Source organism: Pecten maximus, chromosome 4 (assembly GCF_902652985.1).
Source record: "Pecten maximus chromosome 4, xPecMax1.1, whole genome shotgun sequence".
Classification (NCBI taxonomy): domain Eukaryota; kingdom Metazoa; phylum Mollusca; class Bivalvia; order Pectinida; family Pectinidae; genus Pecten; species Pecten maximus.
Window position 1 is genome coordinate 25,966,391 of NC_047018.1, and position 6,847 is coordinate 25,973,237.

Here is a 6,847-nt window from a genome sequence, read left to right on the forward strand (position 1 = left end):
TGTTTTTTAGCCCACCATCATCAGATGGTGGGCTATTCAAATCGCCCTGCGTCCGTGGTCCGTCGTCCGTCCGTCCGTCCGTCCGTCCCTCCGTCCGTCCGTCCCTCCGTCCGTCCGTCCCTCCGTCCGTCCGTAAACAATTCTTGTTATCGCTAATCCTCAGAAAGTACTGAAGGGATCTTTCTCAAATTTCATATGTGGGTTCCCCTTGGTGCCTAGTTATGCATATTGCATTTTCAGACCAATCGTAAAACAACATGGCCGACAGGCAGCCATCTTGGATTTTGACAATTGAAGTTTGTTATCGCTATTTCTGAGAAAGTACTCAAGGGATCTTTCTCAAATTTCATCTGTAGATTCCCCTTGGTGCCTAGTTATGCATATTGCATTTTGAGACCAATCGGAAAACAACATGGCCGACAGGCAGCCATCTTAGATTTTGACAATTGAAGTTTGTTATCGCTATTTCTAAGAAAGTACTCAAGGGATCTTTCTGAAATTTCATATGTAGGTTACCCTTGGTGCCTAGTTATGCATATTGCATTTTGAGGCCAATCGGAAAACAACATGGCCGACAGGCAGCCATCTTGGATTTTGGCAATTGAAGTTTGTTATCGCTATTTCTGAGAAAGTACTGAAGGGATCTTTCTCAAATTTCATATGTAGATTCCCCTTGGTGCCTAGTTATGCATATTGCATTTTGAGACCAATCGGAAAACAACATGGCCGACAGGTAGCCATCTTGGATTTTGTCAATTGAAGTTTGTTATCGCTATTTCTGAGAAAGAACTGAAGGGATCTTTCTCAAATTTCATATGTAGGTTTCCCTTGGTGCCTAGTTATGCATATTGCATTTTGAGACCAATCAGAAAACAACATGGCCGACAGGCAGCCATCTTGGATTTTGACAATTGAAGTTTGTTATCGCTATTTCTGAGAAAGTACTGAAGGGATCTTTCTCAAATTTCATATGTAGGTTTCCCTTGGTGCCTAGTTATGCATATTGCATTTTGAGACCTATCAGAAAACAACATGGCCGACAGGCAGCCATCTTGGATTTTGACAATTGAAGTTTGTTATCGCTATTTCTCAGAAAGTGCTGAAGGGATCTTTCTCAAATTTCATATATAGGTTCCCCTTGGTGCCTAGTTATGCATATTGCATTTTGAGACCTATCAGAAAACAACATGGCCGACAGGCAGCCATCTTGGATTTTGACAATTGAAGTTTGTTATCGCTATTTCTCAGAAAGTGCTGAAGGGATCTTTCTCAAATTTCATATATAGGTTCCCCTTGGTGCCTAATTATGCATATTACATTTTAAGACCTATCAGAAAACAACATGGCCGACAGGCAGCCATCTTAGATTTTGACAATTGAAGTTTGTTATCGCTATTTCTCAGAAAGTAATGAAGGGATCTTTCTCAAATTTCATATTTAGGTTCCCCTCGGTGCCTAGTTATGCATATTGCATTTTGAGACTAATCGTAAAACAACATGGCCGACAGGCAGCCATCTTAGATTTTGACAATTGAAACTTATTATCGCTATTTTTCAGAAAGTACTGAAGGGATCTTTCTCAAATTTCATATGTAGGTTCCCCTTGGTCCCTGGTGTTGCATTTTGGGACCAATCCAAAAACAACAGACAGCCACTATTGCTAAATCTTTATATATAGGTTCCCCTTGTTTGAAAAGTACTAGAGGGCTGTTTCTGAATTTACACAGATTAGTAAGACTTAGAGGAAGGGAAAAGTAGAGAAAAGATCAATCTGACATGGAACCTATAAAGATCATTCAATGGTGGGCGCCAAGATCCCTCTGGGATCTCTTGTCATGTTTTTGTTGTTTGAGATTCTGTGCTCGAATCATTTTTTTTACAAGTGGGAGAGAGTACACTATATTTGTGTTGTAAGAGATGTTAAGTGACGGTACATGTACGTCAACTGTCCGATACATAAAACATGTATTTACTTACTTGCTCTAGATATTGTACATGTTTTGTTTTTATTTTTTCTGTAGTATTTGTTGTAAATGATTCCTACTGTTGAATTGTTTATACTATTATCTGCAGAGGTTATCTCATGCTTGACATGTACAGATTGTACTGGGAAGGTTTTCACTCTCTCATCAAGATATGTTTTAATTGATGAGGAGAGTTTATACAAATATCACACCACATAATCTAGTCAGACCTATTTCATTTATACAAAAGGGATGGATATCTTGTAATATTTTTTTTTTCCATTTTGAAATATAACTTGTTTTTGTCAAATTGTTTTCTTTAAAAAGACAACAGTGGAACCTCCAGGTGATAAGGTTGTTGGAGAAGGTGTTAGCCTACCAATATCTAGTCATAAGCAACGCCAGAAAAAGTTGATGGAGGAAAGAAATCAAGAATATAATGCTATTCTAGCACAGGTATACCTGCACAGATTATGGATTTTTTTTGTCTTTGTGAGTAGAACATTTGTAATACCAAAGTGTGTTTTTGTCAGTAAGAATATATGTTCTTTTGGCTAGTAGAGATATATTTTCTTTTCAAATTCAAAGATAGAAGTTGCTTAGTAATCCACAAAACAACTACAACAGTATTAGCATTCATGTTTTTAATATCCTTCAATGCTTAAATTGAAATAAATTGAAATAAATTTTTGCTCCGTCTGATATTTTTAGCCCACCATCATCAGATGGTGAGCTATTCAAATCGCCCTGCGTCCGTGGTCCGTCGTCCGTCCGTCCGTCCCTCCGTCCGTCCGTCCCTCCGTCCGTCCGTCCGTCCGTAAACAATTCTTGTTATCGCTAATCCTCAGAGAGTACTGAAGGGATCTTTCCCAAATTTCATATGTGGGTTCCCCTTGGTGCCTAGTTATGCATATTGCATTTTGAGACCAATCGGAAAACAACATGGCCGACAGGCAGCCATCTTGGATTTTGACAATTGAAGTTTGTTATCGCTATTTCTGAGAAAGTACTGAAGGGATCTTTCTCAAATTTCATATGTCGGCTTCCCTTGGTGCCTAGTTATGCATATTGCATTTTGAGACCAATCGGAAAACAACATGGCCGACAGGCAGCCATCTTGGATTTTGATAATTGAAGTTTGTTATCGCTATTTCTGAGAAAGTACTGAAGGGATCTTTCTCAAATTTCATATGTAGGCTTCCCTTGGTGCCTAGTTATGCATATTGCATTTTGAGACCAATCGGAAAACAACATGGCCGACAGGCAGCCATCTTGGATTTTGATAATTGAAGTTTGTTATCGCTATTTCTGAGAAAGAACTGAAGGGATCTTTCTCAAATTTCATATGTAGGTTCCCCTTGGTGCCTAGTTATGCATATTGCATTTTGAGACCAATCGCAAAACAACATGGCCGACAGGCAGCCATCTTGGATTTTGACAATTGAAGTTTGTTATCGCTATTTCTGATAAAGTACTGAAGGGATCTTTCTCAAATTTCATATGTAGGTTCCTCTTGGTGCCTAGTTATGCATATTGCATTTTGAGACCAATCGAAAAACAACATGGCCGACAGGCAGCCATCTTGGATTTTGACAATTGAAGTTTGTTATCGCTATTTCTGAGAAAGTACTGAAGGGATCTTTCTCAAATTTCATATGTAGATTCCCCTTGGTGCCTAGTTATGCATATTGCATTTTGAGACCAATCGGAAAACAACATGGCCGACAGGCAGCCATCTTGGATTTTGACAATTGAAGTTTGTTATCGCTATTTCTCAGAAACTTATGAAGGGATCTTTCTGAAATTTCATATAAAGGTTCCTCTTGGTGCCTAGTTATGCATATTGCGTTTTGAGACCAATTGGAAAACAACATGGCCGACAGGCAGCCATCTTGGATTTTGACAATTGAAGTTTGTTATCGCTATTTCTCAGATACTTATGAAGGGATCTTTCTGAAATTTCATATGTAGGTTTCCCTCGGTGCCTAGTTATGCATATTGCATTTTGAGACTAATCTGAAAACAACATGGCCGACAGGCAGCCATCTTGGATTTTGACAATTGAAGTTTGTTATCGCTATTTCTCAGAAAGTACTGAAGGGATCTTTCTGAAATTTCATATGTAGGTTCCCCTCTGTGCCTAGTTATGCATATTGCATTTTGAGACTATTCGGAAAACAACATGGCCGACAGGCAGTCATCTTGGATTTTGACAATTGAAGTTTGTTATCGCTATTTCTCAGAAAGTACTGAAGGGATCTTTCTCAAATTTCATATGTAGGTTCCTCTTGGTGCCTAGTTATGCATATTGCATTTTGAGACCAATCGAAAAACAACATGGCCGACAGGCAGCCATCTTGGATTTTGACAATTGAAGATTGTTATCGCTATTTATCAGAAATTGCTGAAAGGATCTTTCTGAATTTCATTTGTAGGTTGCCCTCTGTGTCTAGTTATACATATTGGATTTTGAGACCAGTCAGAAAACAACCTGGCTGACAGGCAGCCATCTTGTATTTTGAAAATTGAAGTTTGTTATCGCTATTGTACAGAAGGTACTGAAGGGATCTTTCTCAAATTTCATATGTAGGTTCCCCTTGGTCCCTGGTATTGCATTTTGGGACCAATCGGAAAACAACATGGCCGACAGACAGCCATTATGGCTAAATCTTAAATTTTATATATAGGTTCCCCTTGTTTGAAAAGTACTAGATCTAGAGGGCTGTTTCTGAATTTACACAGATTAGTAAGACTTAGAAGAAGGGAAAAGTAGAGAAAAGATCAATCTGACATGGAACCTATAAAGATCATTCAATGGTGGGCGCCAAGATCCCTCTGGGATCTCTTGTTAAGGATGACATGGCCTTGACAGACAATTGTTTTACTATCACATTTATATACAAAAGGGCATGTCTAGCATTAAGACCACCACATCTAAATTCCTTTTTTATTCTCCTGCAATGAGACATGCTACTGAGTTTTGGTCAGAAATTATATATTAGCCACATTCAGCATGAAACGACAATGTAGAGAATATCAGATAATAGATGTTCTATACCAGGGTCATATATATTCCAGTTTTTCCAAATTAAAAATCAATTTTGCTTTATCAAAGATATAAATTTGATTTTTTTTTTATTTAATACATATATTACCAATATTTACTGAGTAATTTACAATTTTCATTATTCATTAAAATCTATTTCTAAATGATAACATCAGGACAATAAAAAGAGCAGAACCAACCCACAATATTCAGGGGAGGGGTTCAGTCTGAGGATCTCAAGTCACAAACAACGGAAAAAACAGCTGCAGGAGGAGAGAAATATAGAGTATAATGAAATGATTACACAGGTATCTTTGCACTTTTATTGTGAAATTCTTTTCGTTCATATTTTCAAGGCAGCATTAATAAGCTGTATTCCAACTTTGAGTAATATTACTACTAGGAAACTATCATGATTGATAAGAATGGAGCATTTTAAGGAAACTATGCCAGAAAGAATCTGACATGACAGGGATGAGACTAAATAACTCAGACTAAAGTCATAAACAGAAGAGAAGACAAATGATGAAGGACAGAAAGATAGCAAAATTATTGTTTGAAATGTGCTTTAGACAATCATACCGATTTAAAAGAATGTTTATGATCATTATCATTGAATTTGTATGTGGTAGGAGGTTTATATCATAAAGCTTAAATCAGTGCTAATGTCTGTGTGTATTTGATAGTTTGATCTAAATATCATACACACATATAGGATACCAAATCATAAATATCATACACACATATAGGATACCAAATCACAGGCTGGTAGGAAAATTGCCATGTCTGGGGAGGGGTTGAGTCTTCATATCTCAGACTCTGGTCATAAACAACGGAAAAAACAAATAGAAGAGGAGAGGAAAAAAGAATATAATGAAATGGTCGCCAAGGTACAAATGCACTTTTTGTTTTGTTTATTTAGATTTTGTTTCTCTATATACAAATTTTAATCTAAGTATCCAGGGATAAAGAAAAAATTCTTAAATTTAAATATTTCATGATAATAGTTGTAACGTACATTCTCGAAATATTGTTGAAACATGATTTTACATGTACTTTCAATATAATTCTGTAAAAATGGGAAATTCAGAATTTTTAAACATGGTTACACGCTTCTATGAATAGGACACAAGGCAGGCCAGTAAGAAAGCCATGATTGTATCTGGGGAGGGGGCGAGTCTACGTATCTCAGACTCTGGTCACAAACTTAGAAAAAAACAACTGGAGGAGGAAAGGAAAAAAGAGTATAATGAAATGGTTGCCCAGCAGGTACAAATGCACAAATTTAAGATTTTGTAAGATTTTTTTTCTAGGACAAATTTTTGTACATACATATTAATATACAAGTGTACTTAGTACGAATGTGATAAAAATACATGTTGTTGTGATATGTGTCGAGGTATGAATCATAAATGTTTTATGCTAATGACGATACAATTTACATCTCCAAATTTTGTTGAAACATATTACTTTAAAATTCATACATAATTCCACAAATATTGTAAGTTTAGAAATTAAGGAGATGGTTACACACTTCTAAAAATAGGACACAAGGCAAACCAGTAAGGAAGCCATGATTGTATCTGGGGAGGGGGCGAGTCTACGTATCTCAGACTCGGGTCACAAACTGCGGAAAAAACAAATGGAGGAGGAGAGGAAAAAAGAGTATAATGAAATGGTCGCCAAGGTACAAATGCACAAATTTGTTGTTGTGTTGTTTTTTTTTAAACTTTTGTGTAATTTTTGATATATTTTTGTCATAGTTTAAGGTGTGTAATTACTGAGTCTTTTAATTATCTTTCATTTAAAATCACTTCAGATCTACAAAGTGTATGAT